The 27,113-nt window shown below is 38.1% G+C and overlaps 1 protein-coding gene and 1 pseudogene across 2 annotated transcripts in view; both read right to left on the reverse strand.

Annotated features, from left to right (window-relative positions):
• Nucleotides 1-27,113, reverse strand: part of GNG7 (G protein subunit gamma 7) — a 407,763-nt gene that overhangs the window by 121,686 nt on the left and 258,964 nt on the right. The gene's annotated exons all lie outside the window — the stretch shown is intronic.
• On the reverse strand, nucleotides 4,056-23,518 carry LOC100020257 (retinitis pigmentosa 9 protein homolog; annotated as a pseudogene).

Genomic DNA, 27,113 nt, shown 5'->3' on the forward strand with positions numbered 1-27,113 from the left:
GAAGGGGTTGAAATTTTGTGATTTTGAGGATAAAAACAAGGTAAATTGCCTTGGACAGTGAAATAGTTTATCTTCCAAAGCTGAGAATGCCCCTTTTATGAGAAAAGATCAATCTTTAATGACATCAGAGCATGAAGTGCCAAAATATTGCACAGAGTCAAAACCTGGGGGCTCTAGGGTCAGTGTCCCTGGGAGAATGCACCATTTGAGATAATTCTTCAAAGAACAATAGTACTGGGGATGTTTTATACCCTTTGAAGAACGCAGGACATCAAACCTACACTGACAAGTTGTAAGCAGGCTTGGGAAATAAGGTGTAGCCAGAGGCAGGGATATCACCTGAGAGTTTCACCAGAGGGATATCCTAGGTTCACTTGAGTTGTTGATTAACAACAGACCTTCCAGTACTTGGTGGTCCCAGTTAAGTGGGGCTAGTTACCTAAACAGATATTAAGTACCCTTTTGTCCTGGTAGTTGGGATATCCATGGTAACCAATAATTAATATAGATTAGGTCACAATGCTAAAATTAACCTTTACAATGGCTCTATGTGGGTTTGGGCACTTGACTCTGTGTGGAGGCCTAAATATTGAACACTATCCCTCTCCTGATTAAAGACATGGTTTTTCTCACTAATAGTTCTGTGTTTTTTTCCATATTAACACTTTTAAGACTAAAAGGATACTTAATATTTGATTAGGTCTGCTAGCCCCACCTAAACTGGAATCAAAGTACTTTAAGGTCTATTGTTCAGTTTGAAATGGGTGAATCTGGGACTTCCCTGGGGTGAGTTCTTAGGGGACAGGGACAAAATTGAGGTTCCCAAAAATCCAGCTGACAATTGCTAGATTGATTATATTATGTGGAAAACTGAAGAGGGAAGGGGGAATAAACATTTTCTATAGTGCCTACTATGTGCTGGGCACTGGTACTAAGTGCTTTACAAATATTGAATTTGATTGCTATTTGAAGGGGAAGAAAATGACATTATTATATTTTAAAAATTAGATATCATAGTCAATTAAAGATATGAGGTGGTAATGTGATTTCTAAACTACATTATTTCTTGGGATGGGTGAAGAAGGTTAAAAGATTATATTAATAAAAGTAGAATCCCAGGATTTGACTAGGTATATCATATCTAAGTGCAGTGATTCAAATTAGATTGGTATAAGCAAGATAGGCTATATCTGTGCTAATTTTTAAAAAGCAATATGAGACTACAATAAAAAGAAAAAAACAAAGCTTAACTATTATAACCTTGTATGCAAATAGTCTATATTTACCCCAAAAATGGAAGTTATGAAATAGATTAGTAAACAAAACCTAATAGTCTGATGCTTCTAAGAAACATACTAAAGCACAAGAATTCATATAGGTTTGATGTAAAGGAATAGAATAGTCTTTTATGCTTCTAATGAATCCAATAAACTGAAGTTCTAATCATGATGTCAAAAAAGTAATAGCAAACATAGATATCATAAAGAGAACATTAGGGAAACTACATTATGATTGAAAATAACAGTGAAACAATATTAATATTATGAATGTGCACATGTGCATGTACATGTCTGTAAACACACACATATACATCATAGGTCATAGAAGCCATGTTTTTAACAGTAAAGGTAACGGAAATGGAAAATATCTAGATCAGGGGCTCTTAATCTTTTTTGTATAATGGATCCCTTTGTCACTCTTGATGAAGCCAGTGGATCCCTTTTCAAGTCTACAAGAATTTATTAAATGCTTACTATGTGCTAGATACTGTGGTAATCATTGAGGATACAAAAAATGTCAAACACAGTCCCTACCCTCAAGCAACTCACACTCTAATGGGGAGACTTATAAAACAACTATGAATAAACAAGATATACATAGGATAACTTGGAGGTAATCTCCAAATCTGGTCTCAGACACTTACTAGCTGTGAGACTCTATTTGTCATATAATGTCAATTAAAGTCATTTAATTACTGTTTGCTTCAGTTTCTTCATCTGTAAAATGTTGATAATAATAGCACCTAGCTTCAATGGTTGTTTTGAGGGTAAAATGAGATAATATTTGTAAGCACTTTGCAAACATTAAAAGGAGTAATGAAATGTTATTAATATTAATAGGAGACCATGGATTCTAACTTAATCTCTGTGTGAAGGGAACCCCCTCCCAGGATCACGCATTTGGGTCTGACCGGCTTCTATGGGTTTCAGTGTAGGTCATGGGACTGTGGCCTATGCACTTGATCCAGAGATGAGAGAGTTTGACCTAGAAGGGAGGGGGAGGTTAAAAGGTCTGAGACAAGGAAGTATGCTCTCGATTTGCTCAGGAGTGTGGTGCAAAGGACTGTGGCACAGAGAAAAAGCCATGAGAGGAGGGCTCTGTAAGGATTATATATGAACAGACAGTGGTGTTACTTTAAGGATGGTAACTGATGGTTTTGAGGAATTTGTTGTGAAGGAGAAAGGTGTTGAATGGTAGGAGCCTTGATAGGATGACTCCCTCTCTCTCTCTTGCTCCTCCTGGGTAGTGCTGTCAAGGGGTGCTACTCAGGAAAATGGGGTTCCCCTGTTATGTGAGGGTGATGGGAAGATGAAGAAAGGTCTCCCCTATCAGGTGATATAAGGGGTACCCCCAAATTCCTTTGCACAAGATGGGTCAAAGGACAAGCCTCCCCCGAGTCTTTTGACTCAGCAGTAGAGGGGTCTTGATCAGCACTCTGCTATGGATGATCTGTTGCCTCAATGAGTTACTACCTTCCTTTAGTTCTTAGAATAAACCACTTGGAAAATATCTGACTGCATGTAAGAAGGTTTAATGGGCAATGACTATAAGGAAAGATGGGGAGCTGGAACGAGGAAATTGGGGTCCTTGACCTATGTCCCCAAAAGGTCCCTCACTCTGGCAAGCTGTCAAGCAAACCAGAGTTTCTCTTTCCCTTCCCACTATTATTCACTCCTAATTTAATACTACAGGCGCTAAGGAATAGTCAGAGCAGGTTTACAAGGCAAAGGGGAGAGAGTTAGGCTCTCAGGCAGAGAGTCCACTATCCTCTTGGGTCAAGAGTCTTGACACTCTCCTTAGATGTTCTTAGAGGTACAATGTTATTGAAATGCTCTGTAGAAGCAGTTTCAGGGCTAATCACAGGTGAATCATCAACTGGCTCTTGGAAAGATCTCCAGCAAGGAATATGCTTCCTGCCTCTTCAAGATGCCCCCAGAGTTCTTCACAGAGCTCCTCTAAGTCCGTTCTTCTCTCCCAGCATCCTCTGCTACCAACGGTCTTTACCGTTCCATCTTTCCCTTTGCAACCTGATTTTACAGAGCCCACGTGGCTAGTTTGAGAATAGGCTTCAATTTCTACCTGTCTGCCTTCTCTTATTCAAGTAAATATTAATAAACTATATATGGAAATTAAAGACCAGAGTTTGAATTTAACTTTAACACCTCTGACCTAGATAATAACTTTTAAAATAATTTTTTCCCATTTCTCTATCAGAGCTTCACAAATTCAGCAGAAAAAATAAACAAGGAAATTACAGAACTAAATAGAATTTTAGAAAAACTGGACTATGGTGACTTCTGAATGCTAATCAGAGTAATTTTCATGGTGCTCTTCCTCCCATGGAACTTTTACAATAAAAAACCTCATGGACAAAAAAACAGATCCTTTATGTATCATTGTACAATAAAAATTACAATAAATAAAGGAAATGTGAAAAAAATTGACTTAATGAAATCTATAGAAGTTCTAAATAATGACTTCCTGAAAAATAAAATTATGGAAATTTAAAAAATTAAATAAAATTATAATCATGAAAGGGCATATCAAACTTTATGGGATAAAGATAATTCAGTGTGTAGAAAAGAATAATTTCCCTAAACACACTGACAGAAGAGAAAAAAGAAACAAATACTTGTTTATCATGCAACAATGTAATAATCACAAGATTTTGAAAATTAAAAGCAAAATAAACCGAACTGAAAATTTAAAAAACTAAATAAAAACAAAAAGCTATTAAAAAGGCTAATAATGCTAATAAAACACTAGATGATTTGAATTAAAAGAAAGGGTAAATAAAATCGACAACAAAAGAAATTAGAAGGGGCAATAAACAAAAAAGGAATGGAAATAAAGGAAATTATCAGAGATCACTGTATTGAACTATCTGACAACAAAATGGAAAACTTAAATGGATATTGGTTGTTAGTCATTTGTTTCTAAGAGAACCAATGACATCATGGGTGATGTCTTGACTTATATGTGAATTGGCTTTAAATGGACATCTACAAGATGATCAAATATATAAAATAACAAACCAGTACAGAGATAAAATAAATATTACAACCTCACAAAAGTATTTTAAGCAAGTTATAAATCAATTCCTACAGAAAAAAATCTAGGAGAATCTGGATTTCTAAGTGATTAACACTTAGAATTTATATTAAAGAAAAATACCCAAGGATTTAAAAAATCAAGGATTAGGTATCCAACCAACTCTTTCTAGAAAATAGTCTGTATTCTCAATCAGTTAAGTCAATTGTTAATGAGTATTTATTGAGTACTTGCTTTATACCAGGTACTGTGCTAAGCACTGGGGATTCAAGGAAAGGCAAAAGATTGTATCTACTCTCAAGGAGCTCATGATCTAATGTGGGTGTGGGGAGAGGAGGAAAATATGTAAATAACTATATACAAAAATGCAATATATAGAATAAATTAGAATTAATAGAGGAAAGACATTATAATTAAGGTGGGACAGAAAAAGCTTCCTGTAAAAAGGTGGAATTTTACCTGGGATTTCTTATCTTTTGCAATTATACAGGCATGCTTCAGAGCTATCAGTTCTGTACCATTAACACTTATATTTGAAGGCAGTGAATTTGACTACAGAGTGGCAACTTCTGTGACTACAGTTCTAGTGTAGCATATGCCATCCCTCATGAAAGAAGAACCATCAGTGAATAAGACTAGATCTGGGTTGTCTAAAAGAATGTCCAGGAGATTATCTTGAAGTTTTTTAGCCATGGACACTAAAAATTCACAATTGTGTAATGGATCTCCTATAACTGGTAAATCTGGAAGCAAGGTGGCAGGGTTAAGTGTTGTGCAGTGTTTTAAGGTGATATTTTCATTGCCTAACAAGGTTACTTTGTATCTTGTCTTTGGTCGGAAAATGTCTGTGTTCTATGCCTTAGCAACAATGCTTTGATTTCATGTGGGCACATTATTGTTAGTGGGTATCCCAATACTAAACCAGCAGATTTAGTTACTAATAAAGCTATGGCAGCTATGCCTCTAAGACATAGTGATGCTCCTGAGGCTACTGGGTCCATTTGGGCCAAGGAATAAGTGACTGGACGTTGAACAGTTACTAAAGTTTGAGTTAAAATACCTAAAGCTACTCCTCTCCATTTGTGTACATATAAAGTGAATGGTTTTTTGTAATCTGGGATGCCTATAGCAAGGGCAGACAGGATAGCCTGTTTTAATTTAGAAAGAACTGACAGGTGTTCCACCTCTAACCTAAATGGTTCAGTGAATGAATTTTTTTTTGTCAGTGCTATAAGGGGTTTAGTGATTTCCCCATAGCAAGGAATCCTCTGTCTACAAAATTCTGTTGCTTCTGGAATTGCTCTCAACTGTTTCTTAGTGGAGAGAACGCTTAATTTTTTAATATCTTTGATGCAATTAGGGGAAATGAAGTGGGCACCAGCAATTAAAATAAACCCTAAATACTCTACTTTGGGGAGACACCACTAAACTTTTGCCTTTGAGATCTTGTGGCCTCTCTCATATAGTTCCAAAAGAAGATGTTTGCTATTTTCTTGGCATGCTGTGGCATTTGGTGAGGCCAAGAGTCTACATCTACAAAGTGTATCAAATGGCTCTCCTTAAACTTAATATTTTCTAAATCTTGTGTTAAAATTTGCAAAAATAAAGTGGGACTTTCCATGTACCCTTGGGGCAAAGAACACCACATCCATATGAAACTTTCCAGGTGAAGGCAAATATATTTCTGGAATCTTCATGAGTGGGTATGGAAAAAAATGCTGAACACAAATCTACTCTCCTAAAATATGAGACTGTGCTAATAATAGAGGAAATAATTGTGGATGGGCTTAGAACCACAGGATGTCTTTTGATGATATGATTGTTTACAACCCTTAAATTACGCACAAATTGATAGACAGGTTTTCCATTTACATCTAATTTTGGCTTTTTAACCGGCCACCTTTTGTTTTGATTTGCACTGGAACAGCTGATTTGAGAAGGCCTACATTTAAATGTAGGATTTAAATTAATGTCCAACATGCCAAGAATTATATTTTATAGAGTTTATTAATAATCACTTGAAGTAGAAGGAATAAAAAGGAAATTATCTAACAATATAAGGCCATTCACTTCACAACACCTCCACCAAACAGATCAAATCAAGAGAGACTGGCAGGACAAAATTTATAACAATTTATAACAAATTTTATAGGGAGCTATGTCAGCACATAACATGAGAAGGAGAGTGGGGTGCTGGGAATGATAGTTTTTAGGGTAACTGTTAGGATAATTTTGTGACATAGTATCTTCTTTGTACTTGTTGTATTGTGATGCCAACTACTGTAGATCAGGGCCAATGTGACAGTGTTGGACCTACTTTTTGGCTGGTACAATGGATAACTTAGGAGACAAATACATACACACACATAATCTAGATTTAATATATTAAAGTTGTAAAGAAATAAAAGATAATGGGTTCAAGGATAAAGGGTTCCCTAAATCATCCCACACCAACTTCCCAAGTCCTCACGGACCTTCTTCTGTTTGGGTTACCCCAAATCTATGTTGTCTTCTTATCCTAACTTATCCCTAAATTTCTATCTAAATTAAGCCTTTGTCTAAAATCCTTATTTAAAATTATATACAATTTAAGAATACTGTCTCAAGGGGGCAGCTGCATAGCTCAGTAGATTGAGGATCAGGCCTAGAGACAGGAGGTCCTAGGTTCAAATCTGACCTCAGCCACTTCCTGGCTGTGTGACCCTGGGCAAGTCACTTGACCCCCATTGCCTAGCCCTTACCACTCTTCTGCTTTGGAGCCAATACACAGTATTGACTCCAAGACGGAAGTTAAGGGTTTAAAAGAAAAAAAAAGAATACTGTCTCAAGATGTTTCAGTAAAGATTATACTGCTAGTTCCAGCCAAGGTTGAATCTGGTTGAAGCAGAAATGACTTGAGTATGATGGAGCTTGCCCTCTCTGTTTTCTCACAGAGATCAGAGAAAAAAAGATATTTTCTTCTCTCTGTGTGACAAGGAAATCACTTAAAAGACTGATATATATTAATTTAAGGTCACCAAGGAATTCAGCTATGTAATTCCTAAATGAAAACTCAAGTCAGCAGTCAACCTTTTATGGAGTTTAATTACAAACAGGAGGAAGAAAGGTATTAGAGATAGAGAGAGAGAGGGAGAGAGAAAGGGGAGAGAAGGGAATAGGGCTTAAATACCCCTTCTGTTTAGGCTGGGCCAAAAGGCCCAAGTCCTTAGATAGCTGAGGCAAAGAAAAGAGATCAGTCCCTATCACTCACGTGACCAAAATGGAGAAACAGTCTCAGGGGCCTCCACCTCCAGCTTCCTTCAGAGCAAGCTTCTCAGAGCCAAACCTCTCCAACCATCCTCCTCTAGTCCTCAGACCCCGCTATCTTTAAGGAAACCCATCCAAGTCGCCTCCCCTCAGTTCTCACATCTACCAATCACTGTCCATGTCTTCCCTGTGCCAATGGTGGCTCTACCTTAACCCAGGATCGCCCAGAGGTCTGTGGCTTTGCACATGTCTGTTGAAGGTCATATTCTCAAATAATTAAATCTTGATCTATGCTGCAGCCCTTCCTAAATCCTGTTAGGACTGAGTAGGGTGGAAATTGTATTTTCCAAGACCTGGTTCTGTCATTCCAAGTATCTCTATTGTATCAATTCTAAAATCAATCATGACTCAAAGAACTTCCTGTTCTATGCTTAAGCATAGGTCAAAGCCCTTTCCATTGTTCAGCAAAAGGTTTCTGTCCTAAAGTAATCTTAAGTAGGGAGGAGAAGGAACCTCCCATGCCAGTGGGGTTCACATTCCAATAGACTATCATTAAGAAATTTTCCAAGTATGAAATTTCCCAATGGTGAAATTTCCAACATTTATAAGTCTAAGAAATTTTAAGGTTTACATCTGTCAGTTTTTACTCTTCAGCCACTGTCAAATAGTAACCTCTCTTTCCCAACTACCATGCTGCTATTTCAAAAAGGTTACCACAGGGAAAAACCAGGAAGCTCAGGATAATGCTGCTTCTTGGACCAAGCTCACATTCAAGAGACTCCAACCCCCATGAATTCTCAGAATTCCAGCAGAGGCCTTGGTTGCAAAATTCTAAACTGGGCTTGAGATTTTGACAAGGTTTTCTCTTACCCCTTAACTTATGAAATCTTTATGCCAAGCCTAATCCAAATTTATCCCTAATATAACAGATTATAATGATATAGCCTCCCCCACCCCATGATTCCCATGGAAAACGAGCATGTAGAAATCTCCCAGATTTACATGCCTAGTTTCCCCATGGAATCAATACACATAATCAACTTACATCTCTAAAAGATCTATAACTAGAGGTACATACAATATTGCACTTTCTAAGGGGGAAATTACAATAATTTGGGGATAAGAGAAATAAAAAAGAGAGAACAAAACCCATAATTGCTAGGCGCATTGACAAAAAGCCAATTAGGGAACAGTACCCTTTGGCATAAGAATGCACATTCGAAATAAATACATTCAAACCCCCCTCTAACCCCCAGTTCAATCCCCACATTCCAAAGTTCATTTTGGATCTTTTGGTGCAGTGTGTGGTTTCTGCAGGCATCTCCATGGGGCCTTCTCTGAACAGTTCCCTTTCCTGATTTGTGGAGGTAGCAAGTTTCTTAGCATAAAACTACTCTCAAACAAGAAAAAAAATTTATAAAACTAGAATTTTATGACAATTATACAACCATCCCTTGAGGAGGGTCTTGACAAACACACAGATCACCCTCGGATACATGGCTGAGTTATGAGGTGTATGAATCAATTGTCAAAAGGAAGTAAAAAAACATAAAGAAAACCAAATAGAAGAAAAGGAAACAAAATCAAAATTAAATATATAAAAATTCTAAGTAAGAATAAGCCTATAACAGTTCCTAGAATCAGGGCCTAATAAAGTGATTTATGTCCCACATGCCTGTAGGACCATTGCAGCAATATGCACTTACCCAATTAGTAGCCAGGACTACAGAAAATTGCCACACTTATTAGAGAGTAAGAAAAAGGGCTAGATTTTTGCAGTAAATGGGAAATATTATTCCATGGTCTGATTTTACCTTCACTCTCAGGAATAGGGGAGCCAGAATTATAGCTAAGCCGAGGTACTTTGTCTGAAACTGGCACAGGGAAATTCTGTGTCTGACGTTGTCAAACAGCTGCTTCCTCAAACTCCAAAACAAGTCCTCTATCTGTGCAGATTCTCATCAATCCCATTGGGATTGGTTGGTCTCCTTTGACCTTGTGCTTCTGGCACTGTATAATGAATCTTTTCTGATTCCTTCTCCTGGAATCAGACACAATCATTAATCAAAGTCCCATAATATTTAACACTCAATGGCAGTTTCCATAGTCTAAAGCTTTTGAGTATGCATTAATATTAAGGCTAATAGCTATTGTAAATTTAGTGAAAAAAGATTATTAATACTGGTAACATGTGCTTCAAGTACAAAAAATGAGAGAAAAAAGAAAACTCAAATACTCTATTGAACATACAAGGAAAAATAATAAAATTTAAAAAATCAAAAGTATTTAGGTCGCAGTGACACATTGCGTTTACCCAGGAGAGGTGCAATACAAAGGTTTCTTACCCCAAAATGAGATCCATTTCCTTTTTAACTTGGCCACGATCCACAGTGTGAGTGCAAATGATTTTCACCAAGTAACAGCTTTATATATATAATAGTAGTATAACAGGTAATGCACATTCAAAGAAGTACCAAAATCCCCCAAATCACAAGAGTCCATTTAATGAAAATAGCAAACAAAACCCACTATTATATAGGATTCACATGACTTGCTGTGTGACATTAAAAAAAATAAACCTTTGATGCTCATGGATACTTGTCACAAGTTCTCCAGATCTAGCCAATCTTTCAACCTTGGCTGAGATATTTTTAACAAAGTCGATTACTGCCATCATTCCAAAATGTGGCAGAGGAGCCCAGAAACAAACAAACAAACAAACAAAACCCCAACAACTTCTATACTGCTGATGAAAACCTGTTGGGTCTAAAATGTCACCAAGAATCTAGATCATTCTGGTGGAAGGGGAGAGTAAGCTAAAGAGTAAAAAATATATTAACTCCAACCCCCCACCCCCCCATCTAGTGGTTACAAAGTGCCCTGGGAAAACATTCCCACCTCCTGGATGAAATTATAACACATCACAAGGTAACCAAGCCCCTTAGGAAACCCTCTCTCCTTTGGTATGAGACTAACAGCTATAAAAGGAATGTCTTTATATGTCCCATCCATTGCAAAGTAGAGGTGAGTGAGATACAATACAATAGTGAGAATCACTTCTGATGTCTCATCCATTATATTTTTATAAATGTGGAGGTGGGGAATACAATAGGGCCATTGGACTTCACTTCAACTACTAAATAGACCCTTACCTTTTGTTACAAACAACCCAAAGTTAGGCAAATGATCAGTCAGAGGTAGTGGTGCTCCTAGATATCCTGAAAAATCACTTATGAAGACCCCTTAAAATAAATTTTTAGGTCATTAAATTCTCCAGAGGTGGTATACAGGTTGTAACCAGTTTGATGGACTCCTTCCATCATCATCTATGTTACAATTAACAAAGGCAAAAAGTAACAAAAACCCATTTAGGCAACATGTGACCTCATTGGATTTGATGAAAATCCAGCATCCATAAGGACCTATGGTTTTTCCACGGAAAAGGGTTTGCGCAAGTTGTTTATGGACTTTTACAATGTACTTCCAGTTTAGTCATATAGGAAAGTACAAATAAAGACAATGTAACAGCACATATAGCTAAACAAAAAGTGACATAGTGTTGTAGTAAGGGATTTTAGCAGGAGCTAGCAGACAGCAAGAGATTCTGCAAACCAACATTCCACACAACTCTCAGAAGCTGGGGAACTGAAACTCAGAGGCAGTTGCTGGACAGAGTTGGTGGATTCCACTGGAAGAGGGAGAGGCTGCTTTTCTCCAGCAGTCAGGAAAGCCCAGAAGGTTTCTGTCTGGGATCTCTGAGGTGGACCCAGATAGCCAGTGGTTCCCTATTCTTTGGCTTTCTTGATATTCTGACTGTCCTTGCTGTTGCTGCTGCTACAGGGAAATGGATTTCAACAGGGCTTGTGACTTAGAACTGGGATTACTGCTTGAATCAAATAAGACTCCTGTATTGTGAGATTCTTTGGCTCTTTGTCCCTATTTCTACCAAAATCCCTTAACATTAATTATTAATTTAAGAATTTAGTTTAGAATAATTAGAGGTGTGAGGTTTTTAATCTCTGTTTAGGTTAAGAGTTAATTATTCCCTAATTCCCTTTTACCCTTTAGTTAAATAAACCTGCCATTTTATATATATAGTTAGTTTTGAACTTTTCTTTTAACCAACTTATTACAGTAACAGAACATTACATTAAATTAATATATGAACTTAAAAAAACAAAATTAAATCTTAATGCAAATAATCAGCAAATATAATATATGTGACAGGATACAGGCACTGAATTCAAGAGTCTTTTCCTCTAATTCTGAGAGTAGCATTACAGAGACTTCTTCACTATTTGGAGAGGAACAAACCGAAACAATTAGCAATGGAGTCTGAAAAGTTAAAAATTCACCTCCAGCTTTTAAGGTTCCTTCCCTTTCCCAGTATCATCATCCATATAGATTCCTTTGGTCACACCTCTGGGGTTCCCCATACCCGCACTGGGCATAGTATAGACGAACCCCATATTGGATGTTGTGACAGAGGCTGGCACTAAAGAAAAAGTGCCAGGCTGAAGAGTGTGTGAAATTGATCACCTCAAAGGGGGAGGGGCCCCAAGGGATAGGAATCTTGAGAAGACTCTGGCTGGTAGAGGAGTGGCTCTCAGTCTTGAGAAGCCAAAGGAGAGGGTGAAAAAAAGACTTTCTCCTGAGGGTTACCCACTTTTCCTGCTGGTGACTGGAAATCCTTCCCCCCCATCATTTCCCAATTCAAGGGATTTTCTGAAGAGAAACCCGAGCAGACTTTACCTCAGCTACTGTTGCCTAGGGGGTGGTCAACCTGACTTTCTCTCAGGGGGCTCAGGCTGCCAAGGCCCGAGTTCCCCATAAATTTGAGGAGGGAGGGGAAAGGGTTTAGATAGAGACAGGGACCCCCTTTCCCATTCTTTCCATGCTAGTTATTCCTTTTGTATTACCTTGATTGATTTGACATTAAAATAGTTAACTTTTCCCTAAGCGGAGTGTGAGTAGACAGGTCAAGGGGAGACCTTTTGGTCTCGTGTAGTGGAGGGGGACAAGAGGGAGAAGAGTGAATCTGGGAGTGCAGCCTTAGCTAAGGGGGGGGGGAGGCAGAAGGAGAAAAATATTCAAACCCCCTCTCCTCTCTCTGAGCCAACCTTAAACATCAGTTGTCTCCCCTGAAACCCACTTTGAGAAGGGGGGGTCTCCCCTCTTTCCCCAGCTCAATACAAAAGGCTTAACCCTCCTCAGATACAACTTAACTTCCCCTTTTAAATACAATGTGTTGCAGAGACTGGGCAGGCCAAAATGGTAAGGAGGAGTAGGGAGATGAATCTCCCCTCTGAATCTCAAGATTACTTAAGCTATCAACTGCAAGGTATCTAATCAGTACATCTATGAACAGTAGTAAGAAAAGACATCCTAAAGCTGTAATGCACTGTTCTTTCATAGTGGGCCATGCTTGCAATTCTACTTCCTGTCTGTAGGTGGCGCTACCCTGATATGTACTGGCTAAAGTTAAGAGGTTAAGAAGAGTAACCTTCTTTCTCCTCCCCACTAAGGGTAAAAATGCCAGGGGCCACAAGACACCTCAGTCCCCACCCCCACAGCCAGGAGCATGGAAGTCCCACTGGGTTAGTCAGTCTGGGGTTGAGGTAGCTACCATGGATTGACTGCTCCATGCTGTGTTCCCCTGCTGAAAAGTGGTTAGTGCAGGTTTGAGACCCACATGGGGATGGGGAAAAGGGGATTTATACTTCACCCTCCATGCAGAAAAAACAAGATGCTTCTAAATATCTCTCAAACTTTCGGGCAATTGGGCAGGTACTGCAGTAGCTTGTGGACAGCAGAAGTTTATCCTTTTTGGCCAGGAGCCCCAGGGCGAAAATGCAGCTTATCAGTAGGAGCAAAATTTATCTGCTCCCTATCCTTTACTCAAAGGCTTTCTTGAAAAAATTCAAGGAGGGGGCATCTGGGTAGCTCAGTGGATTGAGAGCCAGGCCTAGAGATGGGAGGTCCTAGGTTCAAATCTGACCTCAGACACTTCCCAGCTGTGTGACCCTGGGCAAGTCACTTGACCCCCATTGCCTAGCCCTTATCACTCTTCTGCCTTGGAGCCAATACACAGTATTGACTCCAAGACGGAAGGTAAGGGTTATTTAAAAAAAAAAAATTCAAGGATTCTATCTTCTGTAGTGGTTCGCCAAAAATGTAGGATTTTAATTAATATCCAACACTCCAAGAATATTTTATAGAGTTTATTAATAATCACTTGAAGTAAAAGGAATAAAAAGGAAATCATCTAACAAAATATAAGGCCATGTTAATAGATTCTCCTGCCACTCACCTCATGCCACCTCCACCAAACCAATCAAATCAAGAGAGAGTGGAAAGGCTACACAAAATTTATTATTTTTTGGGGAAAAATTTATTTAATTAACTAATTTAGAATATTTTTCCATGTTTACAAGATTCATTTTCTTTCCCTCCCCTTCCCCCACTCCCTCCCAAGGCTGACACACAATTCCGTTGTTTTTTTCACGTGTCATTGATCAAGACCTATTTCCATATTATTGATAATTACACTAGGGTAATGGCTTAGAGTCTACATCCCCAATCATATCCCCATCGACCTATGTGATCAAGCAGTTGTTTTTCTTCTGTGTTTCTATTCCTACTGTTCTTCCTCTGAATGTGGATGGTGTTTGTTCTCACAAGTCTCAGAATTGCCCTGGATTATTGCATTGCTGCTAGTAGAGAAGTCCATTACATTTGATTGTACCCCAGCTACACAAAATTTATAATCTCCCTACATCAGCATGTAATGTGAGGAGAGTGGGGTGCTGGGAACTGTAGTTTTTAGGGTAACATATTCTAATTACACAGGATGAAGGTGTGGCCCAGAGAGATTCAGGTATATCAGCTGGTATTTCAAAGGTGGGAGGTTTGTCCACCTTGACTGTCTAAAAGAAGTACAGGCAAGAATATTTATAGCTGTGCTTTGTGGTGGAAAAAATTGCAAAATGAGGGGATGACCTCCAATTGAGGAATGACTGAATAAATTGTGGTATATGTTGGTGATGCAATACTATTGTGCTCAAAAGAGTAATGAACTGGAGGAATTCCATGTGAATTGGAATGACCTCCAGGAATTGATGCAGAGTTAGAGGAGCAGAACCAGGAGAACATTATATACAGAGACTGATACTGTAGGAGCTATCTGCAGTTCCTAATTAATATCTTTGTGGGTGGGCACCTGAGAAGGAGAATGGAGACTGAGGGAAAATGGATGAAGGTGGTTATAGAGAGAGAACATAACAAAGAGTCAGAGACAAAGAGTTAAAAAACATGGGATCCAGCATGCTTCTCTGATGGTATTCTCTGAGCTTCATGTGTTCTCAAACTTCAATAAAAGAATCCAGGAATGTGGAATGGGAGGTAGCTAATGAACATGTGACATGACATATGATTTAACATTGGCTCAATTGACAACCATGTAATTATAGAGGAGGAGGTTAGTCATACATGTGACTTGGTATGGAATGTGGTCTGAGAAGGTAGGAGCTAGGACCCTGTGGCAAATAATGTCCTACTCAGGAATTCTTTTGTCCTTTGGACTAAAGATTTGGAAATACAATAATCAAGAAATAACAGGACCATGAGTCTGGTATATGAACACATAAGATACAATATCAATACACCAATAATACTTTCAAGATGCTGATATGCTTGGTATGCTACAGATACACTGTGGTACAATTGAATGTAATGGACTTCTCCATTAGTGGCAATGCAGTGATCTAGAACAATTCAGAGGGATTTACAAGAAAGAACACTATCCACATTCAGAGGAAAAACTGTGGGAGTAGAAACAGAGGAAAAACAAGTGCTTGATTACATGGGTCGATGGGGACATGATTGGGGATGTAGACTCTAAATGATCATCCTAGTGCAAACATCAACAACATGGAAATAGGTTTTGATCAAGGACACATGTAATACCCAGTGGAATTGTGCATCAGCTATGGGAAGGGGGTGGTGGGAGGGGAGGGAAAGAATATGATTCCTGAAACCAAGGAAAAATGTTCTAAATTGACTAATTAAATAAAATTTAAAAAAAATAAAAGAAGTACAGAGAGCAAATTCAAAGATTCCTCAGGCAATTCTAGTGTCATAACAACATTTTGAGAGCATGTTATTGTGGTTCTAAGTTTACATAAAAGGTTTCTCCCTAATAAATTTATAGGGGAGCTAGGCATTAGAAGGAAAGAATGTTCTGATAGAGGTTCCACAGACACCATTTGAGGGGAAAGCTTTGGGACCTTCAGATGTACCCCAGATACACCAACTACATTTAAAAAGCCAATAGAATTGCACTTGGAATCTGTTTACTCATCAACACTGATATGGAAGCTCCAGTGTCTAAGAGGCAATCATAATATGTCCCCAATTTTCAAGGTTACATGAGATTCATAACTATGTAGGGAAGAACAGACTGGGATAAATGGTGTTAAGATATCAGTGTCTAGGAAATCAAAGGTTTCATTCTCTGATTCCAAAGTCCTTTCTCTCCTTTCAGATCATCATAAAGGCCCTTGGCCATTTCTCTGGGTTTACTCTTGTTGAGAGGGATTTCCACCTGAGCATAGCATGGGTGAACTCCATTTCAGACATATTGTTGTAAATTATCATTTGTCTCATTTGGATTAGTATTTCTAAATGTGTTTTTGTAGTTATTATTTCTATAATTGTTATTATTTCTAAAGTTGTTATTCCTAAAGTTTCCATTATTTCTAAAATTTATGTTATTGAGTACCTGATTCCACTTTCTACAGTTTAAAACTATATTAACCCTTTTTCCATAGAAGTAACACACTGGTGTTTGATTTGTGTATTCTTGCAAATAGGCTATAGCCACTGCTCAATTTGCTTTTTCTCTTTCAATTTCTTCCTTTAAACTTTTAATTTCTCTCCTTAATGTCTCTATCAAGTCACAGTTCTCCTCATCTTTCTTTTCATGGCCGATAAATACATAAACTTCTACTCTCCTCAAATCTTCAAGGTCCATACTAGCCCAATTCAGATAATTGGTCTTAAAATAATCTCTGACAACTTTACAATAGCTTTTTCACAAATTGTCTTCTTATTTGTCTGACATCCCTTTCTCTGGAATGATCCAGGTCTATATATCTACCTCCCAGCTCAATAAGTCTATCCATAAATTGGGACGGATTTTCATCAGGTTTTTGTTTAAGATTTTCAGATTTCATCAGAGCAAGTTCTCATTATGCTTCATAATACCTTTCTAGCCTGGCAGAGTCTTATATAATCTTGTTCATTGTTGGGGTTCCATTTTGGGCCTTGCAGAGGCCAATGAACTGCTCTCCTTCCCTGAGCCTGATTGACAAGAGAGATGATCTTATTTTTCTCTCTTTCTGTCAAAAAAGCTTGGAGCAAATTTTCAACATCAATACATCTGGGATTATATGTGTGAAAAATGTTCTCTAGCTTTTTAATAATCATAATTGGTACATCCTCAAAAGAAGGGATATTTTGCTTGAATCTCTCAATATCTTGGGTGTATATATGTGTGTGTGTGTGTGTGTGTGTGAATGGTGTATGATGCCTTAGCAAAATTACATCTCCACTCTTATCAAAGGTGGATATTCCTTTTAAGGGGAATAGGTATATAATTGAATTATTTTTGGTTTCTGCCTCTTTTTTTTTATTTCAGTTGCTATAGAATAGGTAATAGATGTAGGCGGGGAAATAACTTGAGTGGGAGGAGTTTGGGTAAATTTAGAGATAGAACAGGACGAGGAGTTGAGGTGGTTTTAGTATGAGCAGAATTTCGTGGAGCAGGACTGGACAGAGACTGAGTCAGCTCTAAGGATCTCTAGACCTGGCTCTAAATCCACTGATCTACTCAACTGCCTCTCAAAATTAACATTTTAATATAAAAGAACAGAAAAGAAGACTAATTCAACTATGATCTCTATTACATACTACTTGCTTAAAAAAAAAGATACATTAAATTTAACAGTGCTTGTTTCCACTGTAATCTTTTTCTCTCTTCTGGGTATGTTTTAACCATTCCATTGACATTCCTTTTTTTTTCTTTTTTGCATCTCTATCATTACCTCTTTTTTTTTTGAGTTCACATTTTTATTGGGTTTTCTTTGTTGTTGTTCTGCATTGGGGAGTAGATTGTACTGGGAAGGAAAGGAAGGATTTTCTGCTGACAAAAAAAGTTTTTTTTTCCCTAGAAATCTTAGTAGATCAGTTACTTTGTGGAGTGCCAGATTCTACAACAAAATGATTACAATGAAGATAAGATATTTCATATAGCTACCTCCTTTTCCATTCTTCTACCATTAGATTTTGCAAGTATACAGCAAGGATATTCACTTTTAAGTGAGAAATAATGGAGTTTTATTATTCATCACTCAATAGAATACACTTGTAACTGCTGAAGATCTCAACTTCTCAAGTCATCCTACTACTCCATTAACCCTCTGATCTTCTAGGGGAATCTCTCTTGGAAATACCTAGAATATTTTTGTATCTTATGCTTGATTTTTTTTTTCAAAACTAATCACAAACTACAGTACACAGAGAGGAGGAGGAGGAGGAGAATCCATCAGTGTGGCATATAAGAAACTCAATATCACGGTGAATTCATCACTGTTGGCAGTGAGGGCAAAATGCCATGGGGGGATGCTAACTATGCAAGTTTTTTGGTTCCCTTTTCTCTGTCAACTGAGGCCCTTTTGTGGCTACTTCTTCTTTACCTCTGACATTCAGCTATGATTCTGGAGTGACAAGGTGGATTCAAAGGAAATGACTTTTTAGTCAGAGTCTGAACTCTCATTTGATTTAGATTTGTGCTTTTTTTCTTTTTCTTTCTCTTTTTCTTCTCCTTTTTCCTTTTCTTATGTTTCTCTTTCTTCTTCTTTCTCTTATGCTTCTCCTTACATTCTGAGGAGCTGGAACTAGTGCCATCTTCATCTGAGGTAGAATATTCTAGTAGCTTCTTTAACTGCTGTATCCTCACATCCTTTTCATGCCGCTTATTCTCTTTTATGATGTCATAAATGGGATCTTCGTGTGCTACTCTGAATTGTTCTAATTTCTGATTGCCTTTGATAAAGAATGGGCATTCTTTGTCACCTGTTCTGTGTCCATACCGTTTACAGCGCCAGCATTGCATAACCTTGACTTCTTTCCCCAGGGACATCCATAGTCCTTTAGTTGGAGCATGAGCCAGAAATTCTCTGGCATGTTCATTGCCTGGTACATCTGGGATACAGTCTTCTGGCTTAGTCTCATCTTCCTTAATAAGTCCAGGAGGAGGTTTTTCATAAAAGGACTCGAGGTGCTGCAGCTGCTGCCGCTGTTGCGCGTCCCGCCGCCGCTGCTTCTGCTCTAGTTCAGTGGCCTCCCGGGCTGCTTAGGGCCGCCCCAGCCCTCTGGGGCTGCAGCTGCATTGGGCCCGTGGGGCGGAGGCATGGCTGGGCCCAGGCCCATGCTGTGGCCGCTAGGGGAGGAGGAGGAAGAGCACCTCTTTTTTTTTTTTAAAACCTTACCTTCTGTCTTGGAGTCAATACTGTGTATTGGCTTCAAGGCAGAAGAGTGGTAAGGGCTAGGCAATGGGGGTCAAGTGACTTGCCCAGGGTCACACAGCTAGGAAGTGTCTGAGGCCACATTTGAACCAGGACCTCCTGTCTGTAGGCCTGGCTCTCAATCCACTGAGCCACCCAGCTGCCCCCTATCATTACCTCTTTTTTAAAAAAAATTATTTTAAAATATTTTTTCTATGTTTACATGATTTATTTTCTTTCCCTCCTCCCTCCCAGAGCCAACAAGCAATTCCACTGGGTTGTACAAATGCTATCACTTGATACTTATTTCCATATTCATTTTTGTTATAGAGAGATGTTTTAAAGCCTAAATCCCAAATAACATACCTATATATACATGTAATGAATGATGTCCTATGTTCTTCTTTTGCATTTCTACTCCCATAGTTCTTTCTCTAAATGTGGTTAGCATTCTTTTCCATAAGACCTTCAGCAGTGTCCTGGATTGTTGCATTGCTACTAGTAGCAAAGTCTGTTACATTGGATTGCTCCACAGTGTTTTACTTTCTGTGTACTATGTTCTCCTGGTTCTATAATTACCTTTTTATTGTACTTTGCAACTCTCTCTTCTATCCCCAAATGAAAGCCCCTCCCACCCAGTATAGTAAAGCAAAACAAATTTGCACATTGGTGGTATCTGAAAAAGTATGTCTCATTTTGTACCTATAGTGCTGAAATGATGTATGAAGCATGTTTCACCATCAGACTTCTGAAACAGTAATTAGTCAGAATTTTTAAGTTTTTCAAAGTTGTTTTCCTTTACAATAATGAGGTCATTGTATAAATTGTTCTGGTTCTGCTGACTTAGAATCAGTTCAAACAAGTCTTCCCAGGTTTCTCTGGATCTCTTCTCTTTATCATTTCTTGTGGTGTAGTAAAATTCCATTCTATTCATAACCCATCATTTGTTCTCCCTCTGTTTTCTTTTCTTTCTAAAAAAACCTTCTGTCTTAGAACAGATACTAAGTATCGGTTGCAGGTTAGAAGAACTATAAGGACTACACAATGGAGGCTAACTGACTTGGCCAGAGTCACATAGGAAGTATCTGGGGCCAAATTTGAACCCAGGGTCTCACCATCTTCAGGCTTGGCACTCTATCTACTAAGTCACCTAGCTAACCCTCTCCCCCTAATTTTCAATTATCTCCTGTGCCACCAGCTCCTTTCCTGCTGCTTATAAACACGCCCAGAACTTTCTAATACTTAAAAACTCTTCCCTTTAACCTACTTTTCCTCTCAAGGTATGAGCCTACATTTCTCCTTCATTTCCCATTTCAAATTCCTAGAAAAACTGTCTACATATTGTGAAATGAGAACTTTTTGTTTTCTTTGTCTATTCTGAGTTTACACTTGTGAAAGGGAATTCTTTATTCTCTTTTGTCTATTTTGAGTTAACACTTGGTTAACAATAATTTAAGTACCCTTTAGAATTCACTAGATTGTGAAGACAGGATTAACTCTCCTTTGTCTACCTTTTTATTGAATCAACAAAAGTTTAAACTAGGAGGAGGAGCTGCAAATCACTTAAGAGAATTCACACCCTCAGAAACTCAATCAGCTAAGGATACGTGAACCCTTTTGATGAGAATTTACTCCTCCAGAAGGTAAGAAGTGGATCCCACAGACACTGTCCGGGAAGGGACAAGAAGACACCATAAAAGGCCCTGAATTTCTGAGGCTATAGTAGGAGCTTCAAGATGGAAGTGAGCTTCAATAAGAAAGTCAGCCTTAGGAGTCATCTTTAGCTTGAGTCATCATCTTGACCTACCTCTTGGAGGCAACTTAGGAGAGTGAATAGCTGGCTGTTCTTTCCCGTCTTCTGAAAAGAGTTTAATTCCAGTCAACAAGATCCTGGCTGAGTCGAGCATCAGAGAAATATTTAGATAGGTAGGCTAAAAACCTTTCCGTATTTCTCTACTTACACTCTTTCCACCTCTTTTGTAAAGAAAAGCTATTAAAAGTCATTTTGACTTTGAGCAATAATACTTTAAATCAGCAACCACCATATTATTTATAATTTCCATATATTGTAGTCAAACTAATAAATTTTAATCTCTACAATATGGTTGCCTCAATTTCCTTAATTTACCCTAACTTCTAAACTCCCTGCACCTGATCTTAGTCCCCACTTAAAATGCTTTCTTCAAGATCATCAAAATGCTTTTCATGGCCAAATTCAATGGCTTTTTCTGTCTTCTTCCTTCTTGGTTTCTCTGGAATATTTGGTATTGTAAACCCCTCCCTCCTTCTGGATACTCTCTCTTGCCTGGGTTTTTATGACACAGTTTGATTATGGTTTTGTTTCTACCCATCTGATCAACTCTTCAGTTTTGTTTGCTGTTTTTTAATTTCTCTCTCTCTCTCTCTCTCTCATCTCCATCTGGATATTCCATAGGCATTAAAAAAAAAACAAAACCTCTTACCTTCCACTTTGGAGTCAATACTATGTATTGGTTCCAAGGCAGAAGAGTGGTAAGGGCTAGGCAATGGGGGTTAAGTGACTTGCCTAGGGTCACACAGCTAGGAAGTGTCTGAGGTCAGATTTGAACATAGGACCTCCTGTCTCTGAGTCTGGCTCTCAATCCTTTGAGCCACGTAGCTGCCCCCTGAATAGGCATCTTAAACTCAATATGTCCAAAATAGAATTCATAATCTTTACCTCTAAACCCTCCTTTCTTCCTGACTTTTCTTTTCTATTAATGTACAAGATACTAGATTTGCAACCTAGGAGTTATCCTCAACTCTTTACTCATATACAATAAGTTTTCAAGTGGTGTTAATTTTACATCCTCAATCTTTCTCATATCTACTCCCTTTACTCCACTCACACCACAATTGCTCTAGTTTAGATATTCATTACCTTTTGAGTAGATTATTGCAATGCTATCCTATGGTTGATTTCCCTAATTCCAACCCCCACCTCATCCCCACCCCATGTCTCTAGGAAAAAAAGAAAATAGCCTTTATTTTAAGCCCTTTAACATATCCAACCTATCTTCCCAAGCTGAACATTCCTCTTACCTGCCTACTTTTATATAGATTGTCTTCCATGTTTAGAATGCTCTATCACCTCATTACCTCTCAACTCATTACCTTCTTAAGGCTCAATTTATTTGTGCTCTCTCTTTCTAGGTCTATCATCATTCCTCCACCCATCTATTTAACCTATTTATTTCTTATCATCTCTTCCTTAGATTATTCCAATAATCACCTAATTGGCTACCTTGCTATTGGCTCCCTTCAATCTATCCTCCACACAACAAGTGATTTTTCTGGAGTATGTCAGATCATGTAACCTCTCTACTCAATAAATTCAAGTGGCTCTTAATTTCTTCTAGCATCAAATATAAACTTATCTGCTTGGCACTGAAAGCTCTTCAAAACTTGAGTCCAACCTCATTACACATTACTCCCCTCCATGATCCTCTATGATCTATCTAAATTGTCTTTTTTGCTGTTCCTCACACAAAACACACCATTTCCTGTCTCCCTGATTTTGTACTGTTGTTCCCCAAGACTGGAATGCTCTCTCTCATCACTTCTGTCTCTTTGAATCCTTGCTTTTCATTCAAGGCTCAGCTCAAGAATATTCTGCAAAAGAAATTTTCTGGTTCCCTAGATACTATTGGTTGATCCTCTATCTACTTTATATATATTCACCTATGTATGTGGTGTTTCCCATTTTAGAATGCAACGTCCCTGAAGGCAAGGGCCATTTTGCTTTTGTGTATCTCCAGTAATTGCTTAGTGACTGTGAGATATCTAAAGAAATGCTTGATTCTTTGGCTGGACATGTTATACCCACCCCTCATCCCAATCCCCTAATAGAAGGTAGGGACTGTTTTACTTTCATATTTGTATTCAATGTACCTAGCACAAGGTGCTTAGTAAATGCTTATTGGTTGATGACTCTTCTTCCCTTGTTCAAAATGGGGACATTTGTCTCCTGTCCTAAGAACATACATGTCTCCCTTTCTCTACAATTTTAAAATACCACTGAAAGCACCTCAGAAGTTATACATTTTGTCAATATTTTGAGATATGGTTCATCTGGGTCTTGAAATAAACTCACAACCTTTTCATATTTATTGACTTTTCTGTTATTTTAGGTGGCTCTTTTCCTATCTGAAGATTCTTCTTAACAAAGAAAAGAAGTTAACAAAAGTGGAGTCATTATACCTTCTTTTACTTTCCCATATCATGATCACATTCACCTTGAGCAATGCTCCTATTCCTATTTTGATCTTCTTGGCATCAACATAGCTGAAAAGTCCTTTTTCATTATCTTTTACGTTTGCTGCCAACTTTAACTCATTCTGAATACCCTTGATAAACATGCCTCTCCTCTGAATTTTATATTTATCTTGTTACTTGTTCTTGCTTCCATCATCAACATATCTATTTTAAAAATCTAAGTTGATAATTCTGTGCACATTGGTCTCCTGAGGCAATTGTGTCTTTTCTTCTGCAGAATTGCTTTGCATCTTCAGATTTTCCACACGCCTCTTGGGCCAACTCTTGTGTATAATCTTAGGTTATGGAGTGTTGCCTATCTTTCCTCACTCTGACATTTTATTTCCTAAGGTTCTTTCCAGTTCAAACATTTTATGACTATATCTGGGGCAGGGAGGGCAGAGAGCCCCCCTTATCTAAATTGCAACCTAATATATAGCACTGTATTACTCTGTGGCTACTACAGTACACAATTTGAGGGGCAGGTGACTAACAATCATTTCATTAATGGATGTTATTAGGCCATTTGTGTAAGTATGTAAAGAGAAAAAAAAAGGAGCTCCAGAGCAATACTGATTAGAGTGGGGTCCTTCCTTATCTTCTACCATTTCCAAAATATATAGTTTCCATTTTCTGGATCATCTCAGTACCAACACCTTTCAAGGGCAAATTTTCAAGTAGCTCCTATATTTCCTTCACAAGATATTGGCTTCGTAAGCTGCTAACTGGTTTGGGGATTTAAAACCAAGCAGATTTTTGGGAATAAAGCAACATTCTTAAAAGGTAGATTGGATCAGTGGGCTTTCCCCACTAATGTCTAAAAAACAATTTATCTGTATTGAAATAAGAGTCAACTTTCCAGAAGCAAACTTGCAGAAATTGGTGTTATTTCACAATTCCTCTCTTCATAGGAATTAATGTTACTGGTTGACTGTAATTTCACAAGGTAGATTTTGACATGGTTGCATTAAAGTACCTGAAAGAAGGGACTTGTTCTCAACATGGTAAATAGCAGAAAGAATCCTAGATTTGGAGTCAACTGACATGACACACACAGTCATCGGCTAGTTTTCACTACTAGATGTGATGAGAATTCAGATGTATGGTATGAACAGCATTTTAATCAGATATACCTGGTAGCCAAATGGGGGAGGAGAAACCTTCCTTGGCCTCTACTACCACTGGTCAAACAGAATGACTTGACATCCCCTGAAATACAAACTAGGCTTTCTTGCCTTTAGGGTTTTGTTGACACATCAGTAAATTCAGAAAATATTCTCACCAATTTATCTCTATTGAAATTGTAGACTCCTTCAAGGAATGGATCCTAACATTTAGAGCCAGAGGGAGCATTAGAGAGCATTGAATCCAACAGCCCTCTGTCTAAAGGCATGAAGGAAGCAAGACACAAAACTAATTTTACTCCAACTTTAGTGCTTTTTTCCCCACTATAACATCTTCTGATCTTTTCAGGTGAAAATGATTCCTGATCATCTGAAAACATTTTATAGTCTTACACCCTTATCATAATATGATGTTTATTGATCTGTTTTCTTTATCTTATCTCTCCTTCTAGTACAGATGTTCTACAAGGGCCTTCATCTTTATCTCCCATAGTGGCTACTTTGTACATATAGCAGGTATTCTGGAAATGTTTGCTGAATGAATGTAAAAATAAATAAAGGCAGCTAGGTGGCAAAATGCATTGAGAGCTAAGGCCTGAAGACAGGAGGTCCTGGATTTAAATCTGACCTCAGACACTTCCTAGCTGTGTGACTGCGCAAATCACTTAACCCCAATTGCCCTAGCCCTTGCTGCTCTTTTGTCTTCTGCCTTAGAATCAATGCTTAGTATTGATTCTTTAAATTTTTTTTCTTAATATCAATTATAAGACAGAAAGTAAAGGTTAAAAAAAAGAATGAAGGAATGATAAAAAAAATGTCCCCTAAGTACACAACAGGCTGATTCATATCTGTGCTCTAAGAAGCAAGCAATCCAAAAAATTTCCTTTAGTATAGGCTCAGAATCACAGAATCTCAACACTGGAAGAGATCTCAGAAAGTTGTTAGTTCAATCTGTACCTGACTGAAAATTCCTTCTTTAACTTGCCAAATAAGTGGGCATACTACTTTTGCTTGAAGGTGAGGAAAAAAAGTGGTGGCTTTGGAGTCAAAGAACCTGGATTCAAATTTTACCCCTTACTCTTACTCCCCTGGACACACTGGACAAACCTCCATTATGAGACCTCACTCTTCTGTGAGGTTTCTCTTCTTCCTCCTTGCCAAACACTTTGGCCTGATGTGAATGTCTCTTCTCTCATTGTTTCCAATTTTTTATATGTTGTCTTCTATCAGAATGTAAGCTCCTTGAGGTTAAGGGTTATCTTGTTTGTTCAGTGCCTTGTAAATATTAAATGTTTCTTTCTGTGACTTTTGGCAAGCTGCTTCATCTTCCTGGCCACAGTTTCCTCAGTTATAAAAGAAAGGAGTCAGTTTAAACAGCCTCTTCTCTAGCTTTAATTACTGTGTATTACTTTCCATTCTATTTCTCTGTGTAGTTTCTGGCCTCCACCTCTCCAATTTGTCCTCTTTTCTATCAGTCCCACTTCCCTTTCTCTTATCCCCTTCGCCTATTTTCCTGTAGGGTGAAATAGCTTTTTATATCCGATTGTGTATGCTGTTCCCTCACTGAGTCAATTCTGATGAGAGTAAGGTTCACATGCTCCCCTCTCGACTATGAACGTTCTTTTATGCACAATATTTTGCCCCTTTCTTCTTCCCTTCCCCCTTTCTCACAATGCATTCCTCTTTATCATGCCTTAATTTAGTTTAATTTAATTTTTTATAGCATCCCATCACATTCAACTCACACCCTCATCCTCTGTCTAGGTATGCTCCTTCTAATTGCCCTAATAATGACAAAGTTCTTTGTTGTTACAAGAATCATCTCCCTATGTAGGGCTATATACAGTTTAACTTTATTGAATGCCTTTTGATTTCTGTTTACCTTTTTATGATTCTCTCGAGTCTTCTATTTGGGAGTCAAATTTTCCATGCAGCTCTGATCTTTTCATCAGGAATGTTTTTTTGTTTGTTTGTTTGTTTTTTTAAACCCTTACCTTCTGTCTTGGAGTCAATACTATGTATTGGTAAGTGGTAAGGGCTAGGCGATGGGGGTCAAGTGACTTATCCAGGGTCACACAGCTAGGAAGTGTCTGAGGCCACATTTTAACCTAGGAGCTCCCATCTCTAGGACTGACTCTCAATCCACTGAGCCACCCAGCTGTCCCTATCAGGAATGTTTTGAAGTCCTTTATTTCACTAAATACTCACCACCACCCCCAAACCCCCAGGATTATGTGAGCTCAGTTTTTCTGGGAAAGTGATTCTTGGTTGAAGTCAATTGCCCTCTGCAATATCATATTCTAAGCCCTCTGATCCTTTAATGTAATAGCTGCAAAATCTTGTGTTATTTTGACTATGGTTCCAAGATTCTTGAACTGTTCCTTTTTTGACTGTTTGAAATATTTTTTCCTTGACCTGGAAGTTTTGGAATTTAGCTATAATATTCCTAGGAGTTATCTTTTTGGGATCACTTTCAGGAAGCAATCGGTGGATTCTTTCAATTTCTATTTTGTCCTCTGATTCTAGAATATCAGGACAGTTTTCCTTGATAAATTTCTTCAAAGTCTATGCTTGA

The sequence above is a fragment of the Monodelphis domestica genome, chromosome 3, assembly GCF_027887165.1.
Source record: "Monodelphis domestica isolate mMonDom1 chromosome 3, mMonDom1.pri, whole genome shotgun sequence".
Lineage (NCBI taxonomy): Eukaryota > Metazoa > Chordata > Mammalia > Didelphimorphia > Didelphidae > Monodelphis > Monodelphis domestica.